Here is a 26,329-nt window from a genome sequence, read left to right on the forward strand (position 1 = left end):
AAAAATTACCTTAGGGGAAAAACCTTCAATTAATTCAATATAGTTTCAGCCAAAAGAACATTCTAAAGGCTAGCGACAAGGTGGTTTGGAGTGAGCAGAGCTGCATCTCTGGCGTGACTGCATAACGCACACACGTGCTCTCGGTCCCTTTTTAGCAAACACGCCCATGTCTCCTCACAACCGTGGCTGCAGTTTACGCCATGACACCCCGCAGCGTGAGCAGCAGAGGCGGCTGGTCTGGCCACCCCCAGGCCCGGCCCCGACCGTCTCTGGTTCGTCGATGCCTCTCTGGCCCCGAGATGCGTCCCCCAGCACAGCCACGGGAGACAGCAATGCCCTGCCTCGTGGCTGCACCCCTGCAGCCGAGTTCTGACCCCACCACTGACCAGCTGTGTGGTTTCGGCCAGCCGTGCGACCTCCCTGCCTCAGTTTCCCCACCCACAAATGAGAGAAAACAGGAACCTCCAGCAGACGGTTGCTGTGAAGATACAGTGAGGCACCTCAGGCACCACGCCAGGCACCAGCCTGGGAGCCTGCGATGTGCTCCACGCCCTCGGGTACTCCTTCACCCAGGTGCTGCCTGGCTTCCTCTTTTTGGTCCATTTGTGAAATGGGCCACATATGGTTTCCTTGACGACATCTCTAGTGATTCTCCCCAGCTGTCCGTGTCCAGCCCTGACCTCTCTCCTACTTCAGGACCAGAGCTCTGATGCCCCCCGGAATGGTTCCCTTCCTTGTTTGCCCTGGTAACTCAAACGCAGTCAGCTCCAAACCCAAGCAAATATCCCCGGGGAGGGACACAGCTTCCTCATAACAACAGTGTTGCAATTCTTCCAATTTCCAAAGAGTATTTTTCTTGATACCTACCTGTTGTGGCCATTTTGGTTGAAAGGGCTTATTCAAGCCAATTTAACACATCTTATCAATGGTTTACTCAAAAGGTTTATTCAGAAAGGAAGAGGGTCACCCCGACCTCAAGAAATGCTTACTTAGTGTTCTGGGTGAAATAAACACAGGAATAAATAGTTTTAATACACTGAGTGGTAGATTCTCCAATAAACCTGCTGAAGGTTTGATGATGGCTCAAAGGAGGGGTCTGTCGGCTCTGCCCAGAGGGGAGGGGTCAGCAAAGGCTTGAGCTGGGCCTTGCAGGATGAGTAGGAGTTTGGCAGGTGGGCAGGGAGGCAAAGATAGAGAGAGCAGTGCCGACAAAGGCCCTGGAACGCGAACGAGCAGAGCACGTTCAGGAGGCTGCACCTAAAGGCCGCGCCTGCTCCCTGGGCTGTGGGAGCAGGTGATGGAACACACTGGAGGGCCCCATGCAGGAACGAGTGGTGCTTTTTGAGGCCACAGCCCTCTTCGAGAACCTGATGAATGCTACCAACCTTGTGCCTCAAAGGCACAGATTCACAATTTTGCATCCAACTCTGGAGATCTCTCACCAACCCCTGAAGCCTTTCAAGGACCCCTGCATGTTGATGACACCCAGGTCTGCACCCTGGGCGAGCATCCTTGGGAAGAAACCTGGTAACGTGCTCCGACCCTGCATTCTGCAGTGTGGATTATTCCTCCCTAAAAGCATCGCGACACACTTCCCCACATTAAAGCTGCCTCACTTTTTCCCAGTCACCGACCCAGGCCTGCGAGATCTCTGGTGATCTATCCCCAGAGGCCAGGAAGCGCCTCCATCACCCTTGGGGTCACCATCATTTCCACAGGTGCCACTAGCCCAAGAGACACTCCATTCTCTGCCTGTCCACATCACCCTTCACTTTCCATTGCCAGCTTCTCCATCGGTGACAAAGCCACAGCCCCAGCCCCACAGTAACTCAATTATTTAAAAACTGCAACCTTGAGAAGGCCTTTGGAAGCCAAGCAGGTTAGAGCTGCTGGTGCCCCTTTACCTGGCTGCCTCCTTCCCCCTCAGAGACCCCGCTGTCTCATCCCCACTCACATTCCCTGTGCAGAGACCACCAATGGGATCCCAGTGGAGGCATCTGGCTGATGTTTGGTGACCCTGCTCAGCTGGGAAAAGCTGACATGGCTTTAAATATTTAACCACTTTAAATACATAGGTAATGATAGTAACTTTGCTGATGGCAGCCTGAATTAAGCTCCAGATCAAATAAGATTTGTTGAAGCTAAAATACTTCCAATTAAGTCCCCGGCCAGCTTCCCTCACAGCAAACAGCCACAAGGGACAGCTGTGTATCCCGCGAGAGCACTGGACTTGGAGTCCACCTGCAAAGAGGGGCAGACAGTACTCTTTTCCACTGTGTAGTTGTGAAAACCAAAGAGATTGTGTCTGCAAAACCGCTTCCTTTGGGGGTCTATTATTAAGTGGATACAAGTGTAAAGGATAACTATCACTGATAGTTTAAGTTGCTCCCTACTCGTCTAAAGGTTCCATCCTATGATTTGCCAAACCTCTTAGCCAGAACCTCTTTAAGACAGCAGGGACACAGGGCCCAGGCTGTCCCACAGGCCCCCAGAAGCCACCCCAGCACTGACACGAGGGCTGTACTCTCCTCCCGCAGAAGAGGCTCCCTTTCAAGACGTCATCCCCTAGACAGAGCGTTCCGTGCGCTTCCTCTGACCTTGGTTAGACCCTGGGCTGAGTGCCTCTGACCTGCTCCGGAAGTGGCTCTGGCCTTTCCTTGCCTTGCACAAGTTCCTCAGGAGAAAAGCAACCTCTCACCTGACCCCTGGACCAGTGAGGACCCTGACCTTCCCTGGGATACCTCCCCTGGGAGGACCCCAGGCCATCCCAGGATACAGTCAGGGCGCTGAGCCCCAGTGGGCACCAGCGGAGTCGTCCTGCAGGCTTACTTGGATTGCCTTGACCTGACGATGGAGAAACTCTACGCCTTCCCCACTCCGACTTCTTCCTTCTCTGGGGCGAGCTAAATCGTTGAACAGGAGAGCTGCCAGTTTAAAGGTCTCAAGCAGCAAACTCCAGCACCTGGCCCACCTCAGCATTTCAGGAGGAGAAGGGACCTGAGGCAGTCTGCCCAGCCAGCCCGAAGCAGCAAGGAAGCCAAGGATGATGGCTAATGCAATAGACACAATTTCATTACTAATGTGAAAATAGATTCTAACTCACGGAGAAAGAAAAGAGAAATCTGCTTCGAATACTAAGTCCCAAAGATTTGGAATGGCCGGATGGGCTTGTCCTGAGAGAGTGGACCTTTTACAAAATAGACTTCATGGGGAGGGAATCAGATAGACACGTGCCTGGTAGACTGGGGTGGCACTGGAGGTGGGGGGCTGTCACCTGACATTTTCTACTTCCCAGAACAAGCACCTGCCTCTAACTACTATGCCCCATTCTTTCTCCCCAAGAGGAGCAGCATCTCCAGAAACACCCCTCCTCCCCACTGGCCTAGTACCAAACCCGTCCTAGAAAGCAGACCCAGAGACAGGCTCATGTCTAGGGGGACGTGCGGAGCTTCTGAGACCATGAGCGGTATTGGATACCCAAGCTTCTCCCTATCTCTAAAGACTTCCGCCCTCCTTAGAGCGATGTGATATATGAACGTCTGTGGCTATGACATCTAAACACACTTTTGTTTATTACAGCTAAATAATTAAGACAAGGGTTTTATTTAAGCATTGGCCTTGGCAGTAAATCACAAACTTGCTCTACGGGTTTCCTGGCTGTATAATCTATAGATACTGATCCCCGCCCTCCACCCTGGGTCCAACCCCTAACAAGGAAAACTCATTCAAAGGTCTGCTTTTACAAAGAACGAGGGAGTCTGTGTTCCAACCTGTAAACAGAAAAGCGCGTATTTACTCTGCAGCAGATTCACTCATTCATTATTGAGCATCTACTTTGTGTGTGGCGCGGGGCCAGCACTGAGGTGAAAGCAGGCATGGGCAGCTCTGCGGTGCGGTGGGGAGGAGCTGCAGACGCCCCTCCAGCAGGCACCATGCCAGGCGTGCGGTGAGGCGCACAGGGTGTCTGGAGCCCAGAGAAGAAGCAGTGATTAATTCAGCCTCGGGGTCTGGGGACAACTCCCAGGAGGTACTTGCATTTGCCTCCCTCACTGTGGGTTTCCGGGTAGGACTCCCGCAGGCAGGACAGAGACTACTCTGGTGAGACCCCACGGATCCCACTTGTACCCACTCATCCTCGTTCTCCTCATGCCCCATAAAGAGCAACGCGACAGCCCTGTTCAGGGCAGTGACTTTATTTTGAAGCTTGCTCTGCGGCTGGGACGCTGTGAAGCATTTGTACATAGGAGGTCCCCCATCCCCGACCACAGCCCAGACTTCCTCCTGCCTTCATCCTCTCATTTCCAAAGAAACTGTTGGCCAGGTAAGGAGGGGATGACAGAACTGCAGAAAAGAAGGGAAGTAGGGGGAGGGGTCCTGTGTGTCCGCTGATGAGCAAAGAGCAAGGGACAGTGACACAGATAAGTAAAGCTCGCTCTCCTTTAACTGCACTGTAGACCTTCAAACGTTTGATGCAGTCACCCTGAGTCTTCTCTCCCACCTTCCTGCAGCCCCCTGGCCATGTCGCCGGCCCACTCCTGTGGATTTATTCAATGTATCTGAGGGTGAGGCACTCAGTCCTCGGTGCCACATGCCCCCCGACATGCTCTAATCAGGGTCCTTCCTTTAGCTTGCATTGGGGGCCTCACGGAGTTTGTGTCAGCCCCACCTCCAAGTCCTCTGCCCAAAATGAGGCCAAGGCAGGTCGCCCCATTCTGTGTTCACGTCACTGATATTCTTCAAAAATCTGGACGCAAGACTTCTCATTCACTCGTGGTTAATTCCATCGTGTTGGTTTTGGCCCACTGTTCTGCCTATCCATCACCCACAGACTGATTTAAGTCACCCGGTGGAGTAGCTCCTCTCCCTCCCAGCCCGGTAGTAGGTGCGCATTTGATAATCTGCCTCCTCGCTCTTCATCCAAGACATCAATAGATATGTCACCCGGGATGGGCCCATGATGACACCGTTGGCACCGGAGACCTACAGGAAGGGCTCAGTTAATATCTGTCATGCAAATAAGTAACCAAAGGAAAGCCTAGAAAAGGTGATTTCTCTCTGGGTCCACCCTGCTCCTTAATCAACGCTCTGGGTCCGACTACAAACCAGCTGTAAATCCACCTGTCTGCACATAAGGGCTGTTTACAGCTTTTCATCTTACTCCTAAGGACACAGTCAAGGCTTGGCTCAAGGCTGCCTGAAGTTAAGACACCCGTGTCTAAGATACTTAGACACGGTAAGCTTTTTGAAAAAAAAAGAGCAGGTGAGGTTGACCTGGCTTGCTCTTTGTGAGAGCTGCCGGCCCCGGTGAGCACCCACTTCCCCAGAGCTACAAAACCATCTGCTCCACACACTCTTTCCAAATGTTGGAGGAAAATGGCATAACACGTAATGCTTTATAATATTTTTAATCTACTTTTTTCTTCTCTGTGAAAACATCTGCCTGTCTTCAGTCTTCTGGCACCTCTCACTCTCCTCCCTGCGATTTCGCAGCACAGTGCTTCTAGAATCACGTTGATAAACTTCCGCTGCTCCCCTAAAAGTGACTTTATAGTTACCTTTGTTTGTCATCATCTCAAACGGATCCCCAGCTTTGGCCCACCGAGGTATAAACGCAGCCCTGTGGTCAGGAGGAGCCAGTCAAGCTTGCTAATACTGTATTCATGTGTATTCATGCCTACTACCAAGAAATAAAAATTACGCCTGCTGATTGGAGGCGGGTTATAGCATTGCTTTCCTACCTCGAGGACCGCTCGTTATGTGTGGCACTGCAAATGTGCATGGATATGTATACCAAACAACATTCAACATTCGGAGTTCCTGCTATAGTAATAATAGTTAATGTTTATGTCACTTCTTTGCTCAGGTGCTAAGTGCTTCATATATTTCACTCGCTTAATCCTCACTTCAGTCCTGTAAGGTGAGTACTAGTGTTATCTCCACTTTACAGCTAACAGAAGCACGCCGCGGGAAGCAGTACACCTGCGCCTGGAATCCAAACAAATCCAAGCCCGAGTCTGGGCTCTCAACTACTGCTGCCTTTTCTTAGGCATGTTTACATACATCAGCAAGACCCCATCCCAAGATTTCCACTTCATTTCTTCCAACCCACCAGCACACATCACATTCTCTACATCTGGCTACTCCTCATTATTCCCTGAACATCCCATGTACTTTCACACCACAGGTGCCTCTGTTCATGCTATTGGCACTGCCTAGAATCCCCTTTCTCCTCTTTTCTACCTTGAAAACTCCTGTTCATCCTTCAAAGCCCAGTTCAATGTCATCTTTTCAGTGAAGCATGTCCTACTCCCATCCTGGATAGAATGATTTGTTCCCTCCCTTCTGGTCCAAGAGCAATCTGTTTGCACTACACAACATTATAACTGGCTAGAGCAAGTTTAATAAATAGTGCAGGATTCTGGAACAGGAGTGTAGGAGCCAGGCGGCTAACAAAAAAAAATGGTAAGAATAAAGTTTGCAGTTTATTGAGCTTTCACTCATTCATTCATTCAATAAATACTTATTTAACGTCTACTGTATGCTAGGCACTGTTCCATACACCAGGGATAGAGCAGTGAACAAAACACAGCAATCCCTGCCCTCACGGAGCTTACGTTCTAGCGAGGGGAGACAGACAATAAGCAAAACACATAAGTAAACGTATTAGAAGGTAGTAAGTGCCGAGAGGAGGGAAAAATAGGGGGAGGGACAGGGATGTTTTGTCATGGGATCCTGATCTCGGAGACTCATGCTCAGTTGCCACAGGAAGGTTCCAACCAGAATGGCTTAGAGGGTGTCCCTTTAACTACGCGCAGAACTTGGCCAGGGCTTCAGAGAAAACGCAGGTCCCTCCACTGTCTCACTTCTACCTCTCGTGGTGGCGATGGGGAGCCAAGGCTGTTCCATTACTTTGAGGAGGCAGACACAGATGAAAAAGACCGCCTGACGGCACAGCTGGGACTGACACACACCCAGAGCGATCACACCTAACAGTGACGGAGGGGTGTCCGTACACACAGGTGCGCTGCCCAGCACTTTACATGGGTCATTTCTTCACATCCCCACAGCTTTAGAAAGTGATGCTGATATCACCCACCTTGGGTAGGTGAAAAAACTGAGGCTTGGAGAGGTTAAGCATCCTGACCGAGGACCCACAGAGTTCAAATGATGGAACTGGGACTCAAACACGGGTCTGACTCCGAGGCCACTATATCACCTCCCCAAACCCCCGAAGTCATTAGTCTAGAGCTAATCGGCCAGGAGTCTTATTCTCTGGGTCATCCCTAAAACGTGCCCACGAGCAGAGACAAGACACCAGGAGGGAGCAGAGGAGGACTCTCAAAGCCAAGCCTGCTCCAAAGAGGGAGCCTGGATGTCCCGGGATGACAACTGGGCTCCTGGACTAGGAATTCAGTTCTGCAGCCAGCGTGAGGGGCTTGGTTGAGGGGAGAGGCTCCAAACCCAGGCCTGGCCGGGCGCATCCCTCCTGGGCTCCCCACACGTCTCTCCTGCCCCCTAGACCCAGCCCAGTGTTGCCGTCACCACACCCCAACCTGCCCTGCACAGGAGGCTGGAGAGGCTTCCCGGGAACCTGCGCCCCTGCCAGGGGCTTCTCCTGCTCTCTCCTCCCTTCTCCCACCAGGCTGTGGAGACCACCTGCCACAAGTCCTGTGTGACACTCCTCCACTACTGCAGTTACCCGCTTCCCGTCCCAGGAAGGTCACCAAGGACCCCCGAGGTGCCAGACCCCTCAGCATGGTCTGCCCTCGTCCTACTTCCCGTGCCTCCCTGCAGCGTTCCGCGCCGTGGACTACTCCCCCACTTCTCCCTGGGTTTCTGCGACACCTTTCTCTCCTGGCTGGCCTTCCACCTCTGGCTGCTTCCCTGGTCCCTCCCGTGGGCTCAGGCCCTCAGTGCAGGTGGCTCCAGGGCCCCACCATCAGCCCTCTTGTCTTTTCACATTAAACGTTCTTTCAAGGGGCTCTCATCCAAACCCGTGCACCCCGTTTGCCTCGGTTGCAAAATGTGCATCCCCGGCCTCAGCCTCCCTCCTGGGCTCTGGGTGCGGATGTTCAACTGCTGGCTGGACACCTCCACGTGGATGTCCCACTGTCACTTCAAATCAGCTAGACTAAAACAGAACTAGGTCCATCACCTGCTACTGCAATCTAGTCCTCCCCTGTACGCCCTGTCTCGGTGAATGGCTCCCAGCTGCCCCAGACGGAGACTCAGTGATCACAAATGCTGGTGATGGTGCGGAGAAGAGGGACCCCTTGTGCACTATTGGTGGGAATGTAAACTGATGCAGCCACCATGGAAAACAGTATGGAGGTTCCTCGAAGCGTTAAAAATAGAACCACCATATGATTGAGCAATCCCACTTCTGGGAATATATCCAAAGGAAATGAAAACACTATGTCAAAGAGATATTTGCACCCCCTTATGGTCATAGCAGCCTTATTTACAATAACAAGACATGGAAACAACCTAAGTGTCCACTGACAGATGACAGGATAAAGAAAACGTGGCATATATATACGATGGAGTACTATTCAGCCACTTAAATAAACCAGGGAAATCCTGCTATTTGGGACAACATGGATGGACCCTGAAGGCATTTCGCTAAGTGAAATAGGTCAGACAGAGAAAGACAACATCTGCATGATCTCACTTACAGGTGGAATCTAAAAACCCAAGAAACCTAATACACAGAAAAAGACATCAGACTTGTGGTTATCGGAGGTGGGGGAAGGGATGGTGTTGAAGGAAAATGGTCAAAAACTTCCAGTTACAAGACAAGTAAGCATCAGGGATGCAACATACAGCATGGCGATGGTTAACTCTGCCATGGGACACACAGGCAAGTTGCTAAGAGAATGAATCCTAAGAGTCCTGATCACAAGGAAAAATTTGTTTTCTGGTTTTTTTTTTTTTTGCTTTCTCTTTTCATTGTATCTAGATGAGATTATGGATGCCAACTAAACGTACTGCAGTAATCATCTCACAATATATGTAAGTCAAACCATTATGCTGTAGCCCTTAAACTCATACAGTGATGTACGTCAATTACATCTCAATAAAACTGAAAAAAAAAAACCCTCTGTCCTATTAGAGTAACTCGTATTAGGAATTCTGTAACTAATGAGCCTTACAGTTACATTAAAAGGGTATGAAGTATCAGAATGCTTCTTTTTTAATTAAATCATGTTTAGTTGGTTTTAATACTGCATATATTTCCTGTCTTAGAAAACATGCTATTAACTAATTAATGCTAGTGAGTCAATAATACATCAACTTATAGTCTTCATGTCAAGATTCGAGCCATATCTCAGTCTTCGAATCAGCATGGTGAAGCTGGAAGGGATTCCATCTCTCATTTTAGGGACCATGAGTGTGCGGTCTTTATAGGGTAAAGATGTTTTATTGATTTGGGAACTGTGGTACTGTGATTTATAATAAGATATATATATATATATATATATATATATATATAGATAGTAAGATATATAAATATATATATATACTTAGTCTACGTCCCCATTTCTGGCACAGAGCTCCTAAAACCCTTGGAATTTCCTAAGTGGTGAGCATGATAAAGTGTCTCATTATGTTAATGAGGTGACTTTTGGACCCCACCTGAAGACGGAGCTGGTTGCCAGGAGATCTGACACGTGATTAGAGGGTTCTGGGAGAGGAGAGGGACTGGAGGTCGAATCAATTGCCAATGGCCAAGGATTTAATGAATCACGGCTATGTAATGAAACCTCCATAAAACTCCCAGAGGACAGAGTTCGGACAGCTACCTGGTTGGTGAACCCGGGGAGTTTTGGGGAAAGCAGTGCCCCTGGAGAAGGCATGGAGCCGCCATGCCCTTTCCCGTACCCTGTCCTCTGCATCTCTTCCATCTGGCTGTTCCCCGCTTACATCCTTTTACCAGTAATCTGGCAAGAAACGTGTTTCCTGAGTTCTGTGAGTCGCTCTAGCAAATTCATCGATCCCGAGGAGCAGGTCGTGGGAGCCTCTGATTTACGGTCCGTCAGTCATCCTGAGTTGGAGGGGGCGCGGGAACCTCCAATCCGTAGCCAGTGGGTCAGAAGCACAGGGAGCCGCCTGGACTTGCCGCTGGCATCTGAAGTGGGGCGTGGTCCTGCGGGACCGAGCCCGTCACCAGGGGAACCTGATTCTGCCTCCAGGTAGATGGTGTCGGAACCGAGCTGAATTCTTGAACACCCTTTTGGTGTCTGAGGATAGCTCGGTGCTGGGAGGGAAAACCCCTCCCCTGCCCACTGGGAATTGGTCTCAGAACACCAAAAGAGGGGCTGTAACAGGAAAGAATTTGAATTTTGATGAGACTTTATCCATGTACTTTATAAAAATTAATCTTTGGTTAAAAAAAAAAAAAAGACCTAAGAATCAACTAAAAACCTGCCTTCACCCACCTTCCCTCAGCCTCATCCAATCAGCCCGGAGATGCCTTGTAGATCCTACCTCCTCCGTGCCTCTGGGGCCCTGTGGGCCCCTCTGCACCTCAACTTCCCAACCTTCGCCAGCCCGCAGCCCTCCTGGCAGGGCCACTGGCCGGCTCAGTAGCTCCCTCCTTGCCTCCAGGCTGGATGCCGCAGCTGGAGTGATTATTTCTACAAACAAGCCTGATTTCTCCGTGTAAAATTCCTCAGTGGCTCTCTATAGCGTTCCAGATAAAGTTAACACTTTCTGATGTACACACATAAGACCCTCCATAATCTGGCTCAGCCAAGGACACCCCAAGGTCACTGACCCAACCCTTGGTGCAACATCCCTAGGTCAGACACAGCCATGAGGCAGCAGGTGCTGAAGGAGCCGGCACTCCTGAACAGACACCTGAGTTCACGGCTCTGGGCCTCCACCAGGACAGGTGGGACCCGGGCTCCGCCACCTTAGCCATCGAGGGAGGTGCTGACGGTGCCTACGTGTGGGGTTGTTATAAGGACTAAACTAGACAGTTTAAGGAGCCCTTCGACACTGTCCCATGCTCAGTGAGTGCTCAGTATGGTATCATTATTGTCATTACTCTCAGCCCCTAGCCTGACTCCAGGTGCCTCCCTGGCCCAGCCATCACGGATGCTCCCTCTGCTAGGCTAACTCCTCCTTGTCCTTTGAAATGCAGCTCAAGCTGGACTGCAGGCACTGCTCCTCCTCCAGGAAGCCTTTCCTTCTGCCCACATCTGATTTCAATGTCCTCTTGGTGTCCCCATGCCCCGCCCCCCAACCACCACGCTGTACCGTATCACCTGTTCACATCTCCCACAGAGCGCTGGACTCAGGAATCTGTCCCCTGAGGGACACAGGCTGATCACAGGGCCTGGACTGTTGCCTCACTGAATGAATGAATGATGCAGCAAAACCAGGGCTGGTCCCCTAAGTCTCCAGGCCACTGCCCTTCCCACTCCCTTCCAGAGAAGGTCTCAAAGCATTTAAATCCCAGAAGAAATGCACCAGGAAGACTCTGTCCATCCTGAGTCTCCAGATACTTCGCAAAACACCAGCTGAGGAATGAGTTATGGGAATCCACTTGAGAGGGCCCAGGGACCACCGGGAGGCCAGTGCCAGAAAACAGAAGACGCTCATTATGAAGCCAGTGGAATGAAACCCAGGTTGAGGGCACAGGGAAGGGATCACATTAGAGAGAGAAAAACGAGGGCCAGGCAAGCAAACTACTTAAGCAGTCAGCTGGGACTCAGAAGGGAAAGACAGACTAAATCAAACCTCTGACAGGCAATCGATGGACATTCAATTAACAGTTACAATATTACTAATTTACACAAAATGCCTAAACAGTTCCCATTCCCCCCATTGTGAAGACCCTGTGTTCAGCACCTCCCAGCTGTTCAGACATTCCTGCTAACACCACAGGGCCACCAGGTAACTGTGCCCACGCCCAGGGCAGACCCCATGGCACTGGGGCAGCCAGATCAAAAGAAGCTGGGGTGAAGGGAGGGCCTCGGTGGATGCCCAGGGCTTGGCCTGAGGTTGGGGAAAGGACGTTCAGCGCAGCGTGGCCAGGGCGCTTCTGGAGCTGCGGAGACACAACCGACCATTCAAAGGGGCCAAAGTCAGAATCAGGCAATCAGCTCTGCTCTGCGGCCCAGGAGTCCGCGCGCACACGGTCTTTGGATGTCTCTCTCCCTCGGTCCATGGCGCTCCGAAGGTCAAATGCCTGCTGGGTGCACTGAGGTCTTTCTTTCTGCTCAGAGCATCCAGAAATGAGGCAAGAGGAGGGTCTCCATTTGGGGGTAAAAGAGAGGAAGGGAGATGGCACCCACTTCCCAGGGACACCCTGAGGTCACTGACCCAACCCTTGGCATGGCAGCCTTGGGCCAGAACCTTGAGGCGGCAGGATGCTGAAGGAGCCAGGCAGAGCTCAATCCTAACAGGACCTCAGGCAGGCCCCTCACTGCTCTAGGCCTCAGTTTCCCGCTTCTGTAAAATGGAGTAATACTGGTGCCCACCTCAAGACTGGCTGAGGATTGGAGAGCATGGCTGCCGAATGCTAGGTCCGCAGTGCTGGCGATTCTTGGTGACCGAGCACTCATTTGGGCAGCGCTGCAGGGCTGGTGCCCCTGGTGGGGGTGGGAGGGCAAAGGGAGGAGGGGGCGGAGGGCAGTGCGGGCCCTCATTCCACCACTGCTGATGGAGGAAATCCGAACGGTGCTGCAGGTACCACCCGCACACAAATCCCAAATCCCTTCACATTTCCTAAGCCCTCCAAAAGCCCAGCTTTAAGCAAAGTAATTTCCCGAGGAAAGCACGAGGGCTGTCTCCATATACCTGAAGGGCTGTCATGTCCCTTCTGCTTACATGTCCCTGTTCTCCCTCTTAATCCTAAGAAGCGGGCCCAGCAGGTCTCATATCCCCATTCTATGGATGAGGAAATTCACACACAGAGAGGTTAACTGACTCCCTCAGCGTCACACAGTAGCAGGTCTTCTCTTTCTTAAATTATATTTTTTCCAGCCCATGATTCTCTTGGGACACAGCAGGACAGATGAATTATAGGGACAAAGATGTGTCTCCTGTAGGGGAGAGAGGTGGTGGCTCTGAGTCCCCTCAACACCCAGGGCCCTCCCTCTCTCTCCCCCTACTTCCCAGACATCATGGAGCCTGTGATGTGTCCCTCGGTCTTCTTAAGACTCTTCTTAGGTCTCTGCCCTGCCCGGCAGGACCCGGCTTGCTCTGGAACTCAGGTGTCAGAAACACAGGCACCCACTGGATGGCAGGCATGGGACCTTGTAGGAAGCGACTTTTCAAATTACGCATTTTAAGCGCAGGTAATTGAAGCATACATTGGAGAGCTATTCCCCCAGCCAAGCAGCCACCTCCTCAGCCTGGAGACGCTACCGCTGCCACCGCCACCGGCGGCAAATGTGCTTTCAGCAAATTGTAACATGCAGATTAATGACTTCCCAAACTGGACCAGGAACCAGACCAGGAGTGAAGAGCTGCACCTCTACCAGCCCCACCCAAATAAGCCCTCCCATCACCCAGCCCAGCAAGGACCCTGTAATGGCTCAGTCCCCGCTGTCACTCGTCTCCATGAAATACCCTTCCCTGCATCCTCTCCCCACAGGCCATCGACCAATTCATTTGCTCACCATTATTTTTAAAACTCAAATTTTATTAGCAGTGGAGCATGAGCAATAAATACTAATACACTGTTTGCACTTGAATTAGCCCTGCATGTCCTGGGACCACAGGGCTATTTGTCAAAGCCAGACTTGCTCCCCACCGGCACTTTGCGGTCGGGACACAGGCCTTCCAAGGTCATGGACTGTCAGGTGCTAAGCAAGGACAGGGAGGTGCTCTGAGGACTCATACTTTGGGGCTCCCTGATTTCTAGGCAGGGAATGGAGCTTCCTGGAAGGAAGGGCAGCAATGGTGGGGCTGCAATGCTAAAAAAAAGAACTGGATCTCAGCTCTGCTGCTTATAAGCCAGGTGACCGGGGCACATCCACTTAGCTACACTGAACTTTCATCTCCTCATCTGTAAAGTGGGCCAATAACATCCACCTCCCATGGTTACTGGGGGGATTAAATGAGAAACTGACTATGAAAGCATCTAAAAGCAAACTTGCACACAGTGGCCACGGGGAGCACGAGGGAGGGAGGCTTCCCTCCACCAGGAGACCAGGACCCCTGAAACCACTTCCACCCAGTTCCAGCTCCGTGGAAGAATAAAGGATGGGCAGCAACTTTCCGGGTCACCCCCAGCTCAGTGCCCAGCGTGGGAGATGGAGCAGTGGACAGACAGCTACAGTGCCAGTGGGGAGCGCTCAGAAGGGAAGGAGAGCAGGAGGGGGAGGGGCGGGAGCAGCGAGGGGCCCCATTCAGGCTGCAGGAGGCAGCAGGAAAGGGCTTCATGGAAGAGGAACAGATAAGCAAGAGTGATACAAGAGACGGAAAGGAGGTGAAGGAAGGGGTTCCAAGCAGGTGGACAGCGTGTGCAAAGGTCCTGAGGCAGAGTCAACTCTACACTGGGGAACTAGAGCCAGCACTAAAGACTGACACCTGCTACATGGATGGAATCCCTAAGGGAGGCCCATAGTCCCTGCCCTCAGCCAGCTTCCAGTCAAATAAGGGTGGCAGGGCTGACATACTGGAGATAAACTTCAGACAAAAACAACCATAAACAACCATCACTTGCTAATGCACTTCCTCTATTCACAGTGTGTCCATCCTTGCTGAGGGCTGGGAGGTAGCCATCAAGAGCTGAAGGGGTTAATCAGGGCAGGCCTCTCAGAGGAGGTGAGCCGCTCAGCTGGTAAAGAAGCTGGAAAGAAGCTGTCTGGCCTCCAGTACTCTGAATGACACCACCAGGTCCTCTTTTCCCCAACTGATTGGAAACCTTGGACAACAATAAGGCTTTATCTGCTTTGCCAGTTGCATACAAACGCAAACACAATGCCATCTCTCTCCCACTGGACAAGGCCACAGGGCAGAGTTGCTTAGTCTGAGTTCGGCTGACTTGCTTAGCCAAAGAATCAAGGCAACAAAAGTGCGTGGCTTCCCATCTTCCTCCCAGCCCCCAGCCCACCCCGGGAAGATGCAAGCGTGCCCTGGGCTTCTCCTGCTGAGCAGTAAGGCCTCTGCGAAGATGCAAATCCCCCAGCACAGGCTCGGAATCGGTGAGGGAATTCAAGTTATGCATAAAAGCTCCCTCCTCCCCTCGGGTGCTGGGAGGAGAAATACTGCCAAATCTCCCTCTCACCAGGCAGGGATCTGCCCTGGAGGGTTTTAATTGAACCCTGGAAGGCCTCCACACAGCCTCCTCCCTACCGAGACCCTTGGAGATGCCCTCCCACTCCACCAGCACGGAGCACAGCACGCCTCGCTGCTCTCCAGACAAATGCCTCCCTTCTGGTTCCTGCTTCCCACTTACTCCCATCCTGGAGGCATCTCCAGACTGGGACCCGCAGGGGAGCAGCTGTTCTGCATATTCCACCCCAAGCTGTGAGCCAGCAGGACCCTGGCACAGTCAGGGTTAAAAGACAAGCCAGACCCAGGAAACGCCCCCCAGTTAGCCCAGGAATAGGTCCGGGCAACTTTTAGGTCCTTCATGCTCCACGGAGAATGCAGCTCTGGAGTCAGACCTGCTCTGAACCTACCTCTGCCCCAGGCTAGCTGTGTGACTTTGGGCAACTAATACAACCTCTCTGAGCCTCCGTCTCCCCATTTGTAAAACAGGGGCTGTTGCAAGGATTAAATGGGAAAATGCATGTGAAGGAATTGGCACACTGCCTGAAATATTCCACAGAAAGAAGCTGTTTCTAGTAACATCATTCCAAGCCTCCTCTTGGACATTCTGTCAAACAATGGTCATTATAACCTGACCATTCTAAGCATTATAAGCACTTTATTAAAAATTTTTTTTAAATTGAAGTATAATGTACATGCAGAAAAGTGCACATAAGTGTAGAGTTCAGTGAACTGTCCACAGAACCAGCTCTTGGATCAAGAAACAGCATTATCAGTACTCTAGAGCACCCCACCACCCCCAGCCCCCCTTCCAAGGGTAACTCCTCTCCTAATTTCTATTACCACAGATTACTTTGGACTATTCTGGAATCTTATATAAAGCCATCCAGTATATACTGAAAGCACCTTATTTAAGAAGCCCTTCCATAGATGTTAACCGATTTGCTCTTCCCCAAGCCCTAGGAGATAAGCTGGAGATAAGATTACCCCATTTTATTGCTGAGCAAACAGAGGCTTCAGACAAGGTAACAGACTTTCCCAAGGCTGCATAGTAAGTAAAGTGGTGGGGACTCCAACCCCAGGCTGCCCAAGGTCCTCTCCTGTCACCTTTCTACCACACCAGGCTCCTTTCCACACATCACCTCAGACTCCCCTACCCCCATGCTGCAGGGAAACCCCCTCCTCCAGGAAGCTTCTGGGATTGCTCAGAGAAGAGCCGTCAGCCTGTCCTGCTCTGCCCATTTCAGCCTAGACACCGGGTCTTAATATGCTGCTAACCTGGGAACATCCCTGATGGGCGTGTGTTCACTGCCTGCTGTGGGTTTGCACCGTGTCTCTGCCTGTCTCTTCACCTCAAGCCTCTTGGGGGTCACAACTCCCAGAGGGCAGGGTCTGCTCCATGGCTCATTCTCTGCTCTGCCCAAGATAGAGGGGCTGGCTAGTCGCCGGGGAGAGTGGGGACACCACTGGAGGGCCAGGTTGGGAGCAGTAGAGCAGGGCGCTGGCTCCACTAATTTGATAAGAGGCTCCTGGAGAGTCCACCTAGTGAGAGGCATGAGACAAGAAAGAACCAGGGACCAGGGGACCCCATTTCTAATCCTGATGCTGTAAGTCACGTGACCTTGGGCAAGTTACTACCTGAGTCTTGCTTTCCTCACTTGTAAAATGAGATGATTGGACTAAATCTGACCTGACAAATTCATTGCACCCTGTGCCCGCAGCAGACATCCCAAGTCAACCCAGGCCCCGTCCTAGGGACATTCCGCCCCAGGCCCCTCTTAACCCAGCGCTGCAGGTACCCCCGCCAATCAGCAGAAGTGGGCACAGGAGAAAACCTAGCAGACACCACTGACCATGGCTGGCACTGGGTGGCAGGAGTCACGGGGACTCTGCATCCACGTGTTGCTCCTGACCATGCCCCGAGATCCAGGGATGAAAGGTCAAAAGTGTCTCAGCTCACACCCTGAATCCTGGGGCCCTCTGCCCCTACACAAACGCAATCCTTCCCTAGGTCCTCTGCTCCCACAGTCCCTAAGCCCCACCCTGCACGCTGCCCTCACATAACTAACTCTTCCAGGGAACAAATGAATTCTGTGGGCACAGGGTCCCTGCTCCCAGGCCTCCTCTGCACTCGTGGGAGCAGCAGTGCCCCTCAACCCTGATCTGGAAGTCCGAGCTCCCAGCACAAAAGCCACCTCCACTCTCACTGGACACCCCTGTCTGGCCCCTGGGCCTATAACCCAGCAGGACCCTGTGGGGCCTTCCAGGGTCAGACCCCTCCCCCTTACCCCCTGCTGCAGCTCCTCTCTGAAGTACCCAGATAACAGTATTTCATGTATATTTCCTGAGTTTTTCAGATGCTTAAAACCACCACCAAAGGGAAGAAATTAACTACCTGATGACTGAGAGCATGTGGCCCCAGACCGTCTGGCCCCTAGGGGTTGATAGTGTTGACTGCCCTGTTACCTCTATGTCAACCAGTTAGAGAATTGTGAACGAGCTGATCACGCACCCCGCGACCCGCCTCCCTGACCTGGCCTTTGTGCTCTGCTGAAACCCTTCAGGGAGCTCAGGGTTTTCTGGGGCATGAGCCATCCCATCCTCCTTGCTTGGCCCTGTAATAATCATCTCTCTGCATTAAACTTCAATGTTTCAGTTTGCCTGGCCTCATGGTGTGGCGGGCACGTGAACTTGCCTTCGATAACAGGCCCCTGGTGCCGTGCTCAGCTGGGTTCGAGGAGGAGCTGAAGTGCTTGGGGCCAAGGTCCCATCGGGCCAGGGCTGCCCTCTGTACTGGTTCAGTTCCATTATGGGCTGCGTTAATCCCACGATCCACCAGGGAAATGTGCTCTAAGATCCACAACGGACCCTTTGATCCAGTAGGTCTGTGAGTTGAAGCAGCCCTTCCAAGCTTTCCGGAGCCGAGGCTCCACCATCCAGGGCCTCTGCGCACAAGGGGCTCCCCAAAGAAGCCATCCATTCAACAAATACGTATTGAGCACCTACTACATGCCGGTCCCGTCCTAGCTGTGGGGGCTGCAATGCTGAGAAATGGACATAGACCCCGTGCCAGGGGAGCTCAGGTCCTGGGGAGAAAGACGATGACCTCTGCTGACCTCCCTGAAGCATCCAAGTGTGGCCTGACCTGTCGTGGTCACCAGCCCTTGGCCCTCTTCCAGGTGAGCTGCTTAAGCTTCTCCCCGGCAGGGGCTGGAGGCTGGAGCAGAGACACCTACTGGCTCCCTGGGGAGGCACTGGCCACCAGGAGAAGCCATGTGTATAGAAAAAAAGGGGTGATGCTATGGTCCAGCCGTGTGACCTCAGGGTGCTCTGGGAGCATCCATTCCCTCCTGGGTCAAATGGAACCAATAATCCCTACCGTGCAAGGCTGCGGTGAGGATTTGCCAAGACATATGAGGATGGACACTTGAGACGCGACAAGACGGACAGCACTGCTGGCCCAGGAACATGGGACAAAGGTCAGCTCCACCCCAGCTCCCGAGGCCCAAGGTCAAGTCCTGAGCATCTGCCTCTGCCAAACCCCCTCCCCAAAGAGGAGCTCAGGGGAGGGGCCTGCCCACGAGCAGCCAGCCTGGCCGGACTCGTGGACAGAAATGCACTTCCTCGGCTGGCTTTCCACTACTCACGTCATCCCACTGCCTTGCTTACTTCTGAGCTGCACCCTACCTGGCAGGTCCACGTTCCAGGCTGTTTACTCTGGCCTCTGCCAGGACCCCTGCTTGTCAAAGGAGAATGGTGGGGTGCTATTTTCAGCCAAATAAACTGGGTGAGCTTTCTCCACCTACTTGCCTACCCTTAGATTTGGGTCATCAGAACTTCCTGGCCCACTGGTGGGGTGTCTGCAGCATCACCCAGTCCCACAGGAGCACGTGGTCACCTCGGCGCTCAGCGCCCTGCCCCCAGGACCTGAGGCCCGATCCATCATCTGACAGACTCAGGAGATACCTGTGCACATATTTACTAAGGGCCCAGCCCTGGGGTGAGCGCACCCCGTGCCCCCTGAGGCCACGCCTGGCACCCAGAGGCACTCAGGAAATGTGTGCCGACCAAGGATCAGGCACCAACCCGCCCAAGAGGCCAGTCCCAGCCTTGCACCTTTCCTGGAGTCCCCCCCGCCCCTCCAGGCCATCATCTTCCTGCTAGAGCACTCTGGGGAAAAGCGTCCTGGACAGAAACCCAGGTAGGAGGAGACTGAATCCTGGCTTTGCTTCTTGCTCATGAGGTATCTTTACATCCCAAGGACGGGAAGGGGAAGAAGGGGCTCCAAGGAGGGGTGCAGAACAAGGACCCGTGGGCAGCAGACGGGGCTCATTATAAGGCATTGATGGACCTGGAACAGCTGGATTTGAACCCCATGCCATCTGGTCTAGGAGCGGCCACCACCGCCCCACACAGCCACTGGAGGAGGAACAGAGGTGCCCTGTTCAGGCTGCCTGACAGGCAGAGAGAAGCAGAGAGCTGCCCCTGAAAGGTGACAGCGACACTTCATCCCCAAACCCAGCCCCCTACTCAGGAGCCCTGCCAGGCCGAAGAGCAGAAACCCCGTCCGCTGCCCCGGCTCCCGGGATGTGCCTCCACCACCCTGCTAGGCCTCTTAAACTTTTCTTTTTTATTAAGTGTGCCTCGTAGCCACATCTTAACCTCCTCTGGGCTATTGATTTCTCATTTTATTAAATCCTCCTCTTTAGCTCTGGCCCTTAAACTCCAATTGTAAATATGTGTTTACTCCACGGCCACTCTCCCCGTCCTGGGCTGGGGGGGCCATAGCCCTCCCTGCTCCCTCCTCTGGGAAGCCTCAATGTGATTACCTCCCTGAATCCGGCACTCCGTGAGGTTGAGTTTATGATACGCCCAGATTATAGAGAGAAAACTGAGGCTGCAGTAAGGAGCCTGGGTTTCCCGTTTCCCTGCCGACCCTCCCCGCTGGGTCCACAGCACCCCCCTCCCCACCCAAGGATGTCCCCCCGAGACCGTGCACACTCAGCCTCCCCTCAGCCTCTCCATGGCCAAAAGGCTCCCAGCATCTCGAAAAGAGCGAATCACTGCAACCTGGTTTTCTCTGCTTCCTCTGAGCAAACTGCTCCCAAGAACAGCAGGAGAAAGAAGGACCGGGGGCTTGAGGGCTGATTCCAGGCGAGGCGCAGGGCCCACGGTGCTTAGAGGGCCTCCCTGAGGTGGGTGGCAGGCCAGTCTCAAACCCAGGACGAAGTAGCAAAGGGAGGCCTGGTGGCCTCTGGACCCGCGCTCCTTCCACACCGCTCGGGCCCCAGCAGCCTCGGGAACAGTCGGGCCCAGCACCACGCGGGGCACGTGGAGCGGAGGAGAGAGGCACAGAGACCAAGGCTCAGTGTGACAGAGGAGCCTGACCCCCACTCCTGGAGGCCGGAGGCCCACCCAGCCTGCCTCTCCCTCCTTCATCCGCTGAGTTCTGTCAGCTAATCTCTAACAAACACTTGTTATAAATGTGGGCTGAGGCCCCGTAAATATTTATTTAGCACCTGCTCTGTGTGAGGCACTGGGGGTACTGCTCACGGACCCCTGGAGGTGACAGGAGCAGTGAGTGCTGAGTGTGGGGGTCCCAGCGCCACAAGGGGAGACAGAGAGGGCTCCAGGAGGCTGGGAGTGATATTCAGGTATCAGAAACATCTAGATCCAGCCCCCTGGGCAGCATGTGCCCGCACCCTCACACATCCTCGCACAGACCACCCAGCTGCTGTCCAGGACCCCATGGCCACCCAGGCTGACCCCCAAATGCCCCACTGCCTCCCTCACAGCATGTCTGGGGACACACCCCCCAGCCCCCCCTCAGCCCCACGTCCCCTCTTGGCTCCTCCGCTCCTGAGGCATCACCATCCTCCAATCTCCAAGGCTAGAAATCTCCAAGTTCCCTCCGACACTTCCTGCTCCCTCATCTGCTGGGCCCAATCTGTCAGCACGTTCTGCTGTTCCTTGGAAATGTCACTCAAGTGCACCCCTTCTGCCGTCACCTCCAGGTCCTCACCCCCCTTTGGGTGCCTGAGGATGCTGAACGCGTTCTCTTTGGCTCTCAAGGTCCTGTGGACTCAAGTGAGCTCAGCACCCCCCCACGCCCACCCTTCTCCCCTTAGGCAGGACCCTTCCTCACCCGCCCCATCCCTCCTGCCCATCACCCAAGCTTCAGGACACCCCTTGTCCCTGCTCAGCCCGTGCAGCCCCTCCTTGCCGGGAAGCCCTTCCTCCCGGTCCCTGAGCTCCAACCCCATCTGAACACCTGCTCAGCCAGCGGCCAGCGCACACCCACACACATGCCGCACAGGCCAACCGTGCCAACCATGCCACGGGCCCTCCTGTGCTCTCCACTCGGGGCACCAACCTGCTGGAGGAGACCCTGCCTCCCCGAGGTGCTGGTAGCCACCCATTCCCTGCTGGGCTGTATGTAAATGACTGAAATGCTCAGTTGTTTAAAGAAAACCTCGGTCCAATCTTTTTACAAAGAGTCTCTCCTTCCCTTTTCTAGGCCCAAGTCCAGGGTAAGGAACTGGGGTTCTGGAACACTCCCTGGTCTGACGCGGCGCAGAGTGGGCTACACTGCAGGGCCCCCTGTGGGCCCCCTTCCTCATCTGTAAAAATGGAGATGATTGCGTCTAACTCCCAGGGTCCCAGGGGTGATGGAGCGAAACGAGCAGAAGACGCCGGCAACACAACGTTAAATGGATTCTCCCCTTCCTTCCCGCCGTTTACCGTGGCTGCTTCTGTGGCTTAAGATAGCTCTTCACATTGGATTTGCTAAGTGTAAGGCATACCCTATTTTATGTAACCAAATATTATAATCAAGTCACAACTATTTCTTACATTCCTACTAGGAGCAGGGGCTGATTTATGGGATGCTGAAGGACAGTGCTTGCTCTGTTGGAGGCGAGGATGCAAAAGGCAATGCTCGGGGCACTTGACGGCTGAGTGCGGGGACAAACAGGGACAGGAGATTATACACAGCAGGCAGGAGCTGGGAGCTAAACCACAGAGGCAGCGTGGGAGGAGTCCCCCACGGGAGGCTCCCCGGGCCCCTCCTGGGCTGCCCATCACAGGGGCAAACCACATTCCCATCGTGCACACATTCATGCCAACAACAACCCTTTGAGGCAGGTGAGATCATCCCCATTTTACAGGTGAGGCACGTGAGGCTCAGAAAGGTTAAGTGATTTGTTTAAAGTCACTCAGGAAGTGACACCAGGATAGGAACCCAGGTCTGTCTGACACTGAGCAGCTATAGCTGCCACCATTTCCTGCTGGGACTGAAGGTCGGGGTGTTGGGGGAGGGGGGCTTCCCAGGAAAAGGTGTAGAGGGCCTCAGGCGAGGGTGGGCAAAGAGGGGACAGAGGGTCACATCCAGAGGCATAAAGCTGGGGCCAGCCCATGGATGCCATAAACTCCAAGCCACCATCTGGAAACTCCATCCAGGAGCCCCAGGGCCAATGAGCCTCTTGTGACCAGGTCACATGTTACCTTTGCAGGAAGGCAGGTGCGGCATCAGGGTGCCCAGGGAGGAGGCTGTTACCCTTCCCCAGGGGTGCACCACTGGAGCCCCAAGTGGGACACTGATGGGGGAAAACGGTCAGGCTGGGCCCCGGCAGTGCCCCAAAGCACAGAGGCTGAAGCGATACAGTGCAGGAGAGTGGGGTGGGGGCGCTGCATGCCTGGGAGAACCTGGAAGGGGTCCAGAGGAAGTGACGGTCTGGGGTGGGGGTGGCAGGGCGCCAGTCTAGGGGCAGGGAGAATGCAGAACCAAGGACCGGCCAGACCCCAGACCCAGGGTGGGGGCGGGAGCCAGCCATCCCCCACCCAGTGGGAGAAAGTGTTGAGCTGACAGACAAGACAGAAGCATGGGATAAGAGAGAGGGAGGGCTGAACAGCTGAGACTTTAAAAAGCAACAAGTAGGAGCACAAGAGTCCAGGGCTGGGAGTCCAGGGGCCTCACGGGTGGCGACAGAGCCTTGGACAAGTCACTTGACCTCTCTGAGCCTCAGTTTCCGGGGGATCGATAACCCCTCCCCGCAGGGTGCTGGGACAGATGAAGTGCTTGTCTGGTTCAGATTCAGTGAAGGAATTTTTCTAAAAAGCATTTGGAAAACTGCGGAGCTCGATCCACACATAAGGGATGCGTACTACGCAGAAGCAACCAGACACGCTCTCTCCGCACACGTTCCCGGCCACTGCCCGCCCGCGCCGGCCACACGGCCACCGGCTGTTCCTCGCTGTTCCTCTGGTTTTCCGAGCATTTTTCCCCCTCACCCAGGGCAGGTCTTCCTGCCCTTCTTCCTTCCTTCCATCTCCATTGGGCTGAGACCCACACTGGGGGCGGCTGAGGCTCTCGGTCCAGGAGGCCCTGCATCCCAGCAGCTGGGACCTTCTCCTGCGAGTCTCTGCCTCTCTCCCACCACGCAAAGTTCCCTCTCCATCCTCAAGCCAGACCAAGAAGCAGACCCGGTCTCTAGGAAGAACTTTTGGTGCTGGGGAGAATGCCAGCCAATGATCAAGACGCCTAGGGGACCGGGAAAACATAGAAAACCAAAATCTCCTGTCACCCCCTCCCCCACTAACCTCCGCCTCCTCCCCACCAGGCACTCCCAAGAGCTCCAGGGACCAGCCTCCTCTCTGGTCTCCACTGGCAGGTCCAGAGGAGGACAGGCACGGATGGAGCTGGAGAGGCAGGCGGGAGGCTGGCAGGCAAGCCCGGGCCACAGCTCCACGGAAGCCTTGCTCCACAAGAAATGACCAAAACACAGAAAATTAAACAAACCCAGACACTGTAATGTGTGCATATTAGATTAACTCTCCAAAGGGTCGTGACCTTGAGGAACACATCCCGCCAGTGAGGAAAATAATAAACCTGATTAATGACGAGGCATGAGCTGCAGCTTCAGCAAATACAACGAGCCTGACGATGCCCAGCGGAGTTCCCGGGGCTTCCTCCCCAGTGGAGCTGGAGCACGGCTGACCTCTCCAGGCCCTCACCCCATCACACGTGCACAGACACTCAGCGAGCAAGCAGGACCAGATTTCCCTCTCAGGCACCCACTGCCAACCCAGACAGCCTCTATCCCAGGGGATGCCATACCCACTGATGGCAGGTGCTCCTGGAAGCGTCACTGTCACCCAGGTGACCCACAGGGAGCTTAGGTGAAGGTAGTTCTCTTTGTTCCTGGCAGGGCTCAGGGCTCGCGGCCAGTCCTGGGACCTCCTAGTCTCGGCTTGACAGACGCCCGCTGCCTGGCACAGGGACCCAGCCAAGCCCGAAGCTGCCTCCTCTCTCCAGACAACCCAGGCCCTTGGGAGACATGCCCAGGAGAGCCACTGGAGGGAGGCAGGGAGGTGGCACCTCATGGCATCACCAGACAACAGCACCAGGAGGAAGATGGCAGCACAAAGTAGAGATGCCAAGAGCTGAGCAGCCAAAGGTCCGGCGAGGGAGAAGCTCGGCCGCATTGCCCGGCCACTGCCAGGCTGGCGGGCCAGAGGGCCCAGGGCCTCTCCCCACCGCCAGCTCCCCCACCCCAAAGGCCCTGCCAACTCTCCCTGGGCTCCAACTCCTCCCCTCTCACTTTCTCCAGCTCAAGGGAGCCAGGGAAAGAGACACAGGTGCTGTCGGTGCCTTGAAACCCCTGTCCCAGCTGTCGCAAGCTGGCCCTCCACCCCGGCCAGGTCTGAGCAGCTCACCGCCCTGGCAGCCCTCACTGGAAAGCAGCTCAGTCAGCTCCCCTCCCCCTTCGCCCGCCCAGCCCCCTCCCCCATCACACGCCCAAATGCAGGTCTCTAGAGTTTCTCCCTCACTTCCCACTCGGGTGAACTAGGGTGGGATGGGTGGGAGCCTCATTAGTCCAGGGAAAGAGGGTCATTTCTGATAGGACTCTGTTCCCCCCAAGCCAGACGGCGTGTAGGGTGGGGGGGGGGGGTGGCCGGAGTCCAGGGCAGGGGCCGGGGGCAGTCGAGAAAGATGGCAATGAGGCAAGGGGGAGGGGGCTTCGTGGGCTCCAGGGCTGAGCTGGGATGGGGCACTGTAGCCGGGGACTGGCGCGACTGGACAAGCGGAGGGGGACGGAGTGCGGGGGAGAAGCGCCGGGGCGGGGAAGGGGCCGTCATCCCTGCAGGGGGCAGAGGCAGGGCTGGGAGTTGTACAGGGGCAGGGGGAGGACCAGAGCGGGAGGACGGCAAGCCCGAGGAAGGCATGCGGAGAGAGGGAGATCTGGATGGAGACTGAAGGAACTATGGGCGCAGAGCGATGGGGGTTCGGAGCCAGATCCGGAGACGCAGGGACCGGAGTGCAGGGGACAGGCTGGCTGAAGGCGGGAGAGGGGAGGAAGGACAGGGGAGGGGTGGGGGCGGGGGGCGGGGAAGGGTGAGGGGCCGCGGCCCGGGAGGGTAGGAGAGGCTGAGACGTCAGAAGTAGGGGGTACGGGCGCAGGTGGGGGCGCGCGCGGGGCCCCGCGCGGATGGGACGCGGGGGGCGCGGGGGCAGCGCAGGTGCGGGCCGGGGGTGCCGCGGCGGGCCCTGCCCTTACCTGGGCGGCTCCGCACTCCGAGGGCTGCGCTGGGGCCGGGCGCTGCTCCGCCGGCCGCCGGGCTGTTGTTTTCCTTTTTTCTTCTTCCGCAGCAGCCGCGGCGGCTCCAGCGCGATCCGCCGGCAGCTGAAGGCAGAGTCTGTGTCCGGCGGCGACCGAGCGGGGAGCGGGCAGCGCGGGAGGAGCGCGGCCGAGGCGCGGGGCGCCGCCCGGCGGGCAGCGCGGGAACTGCAGCGGCCCGCGCACACCAGCCCGGTGAGGGGGTGGGGGGCGCCCCTTCGGGGCCCGCGCGTCCAGCGGCCCGCACGCCCTCGCCGCCCGCCCGCCGCCTCGCCCGGCGCGCCCCCGGGCGGAGGCGTGGGAGGAGCGCGGCGGCGGCGGCGGAGCCGAGCGGCCGGGGGCAAACTTGCCGCCGCCCCGGGGGGGCCGAGGCCGAGCAGCAGGCGCGGGGCTGGGGACGCGGCGCCGGGCAGGGGCACGAGGGGCGCGCGCGGCCGAGTGGCCGCGGGACGAAGTGCCGGCACTGCGGTGGATCGACCTCC

At 55.0% G+C, this 26,329-nt stretch overlaps 1 protein-coding gene across 1 annotated transcript in view; it reads right to left on the reverse strand.

Annotated features, from left to right (window-relative positions):
* The window catches only part of GRIK4 (glutamate ionotropic receptor kainate type subunit 4), a 388,102-nt gene extending 362,115 nt beyond the window's left edge, over nt 1–25,987 (reverse strand). The window contains exon 1 of the mRNA XM_072953873.1: nt 25,788–25,987. The gene's annotated coding sequence lies outside the window, so the exon portion shown is untranslated. The remainder of the gene's footprint in view (nt 1–25,787) is intronic.
* Nucleotides 25,988–26,329: the final 342 nt, after the last annotated feature.

The sequence above is a fragment of the Vicugna pacos genome, chromosome 33, assembly GCF_048564905.1.
Source record: "Vicugna pacos chromosome 33, VicPac4, whole genome shotgun sequence".
NCBI classification, from domain to species: domain Eukaryota; kingdom Metazoa; phylum Chordata; class Mammalia; order Artiodactyla; family Camelidae; genus Vicugna; species Vicugna pacos.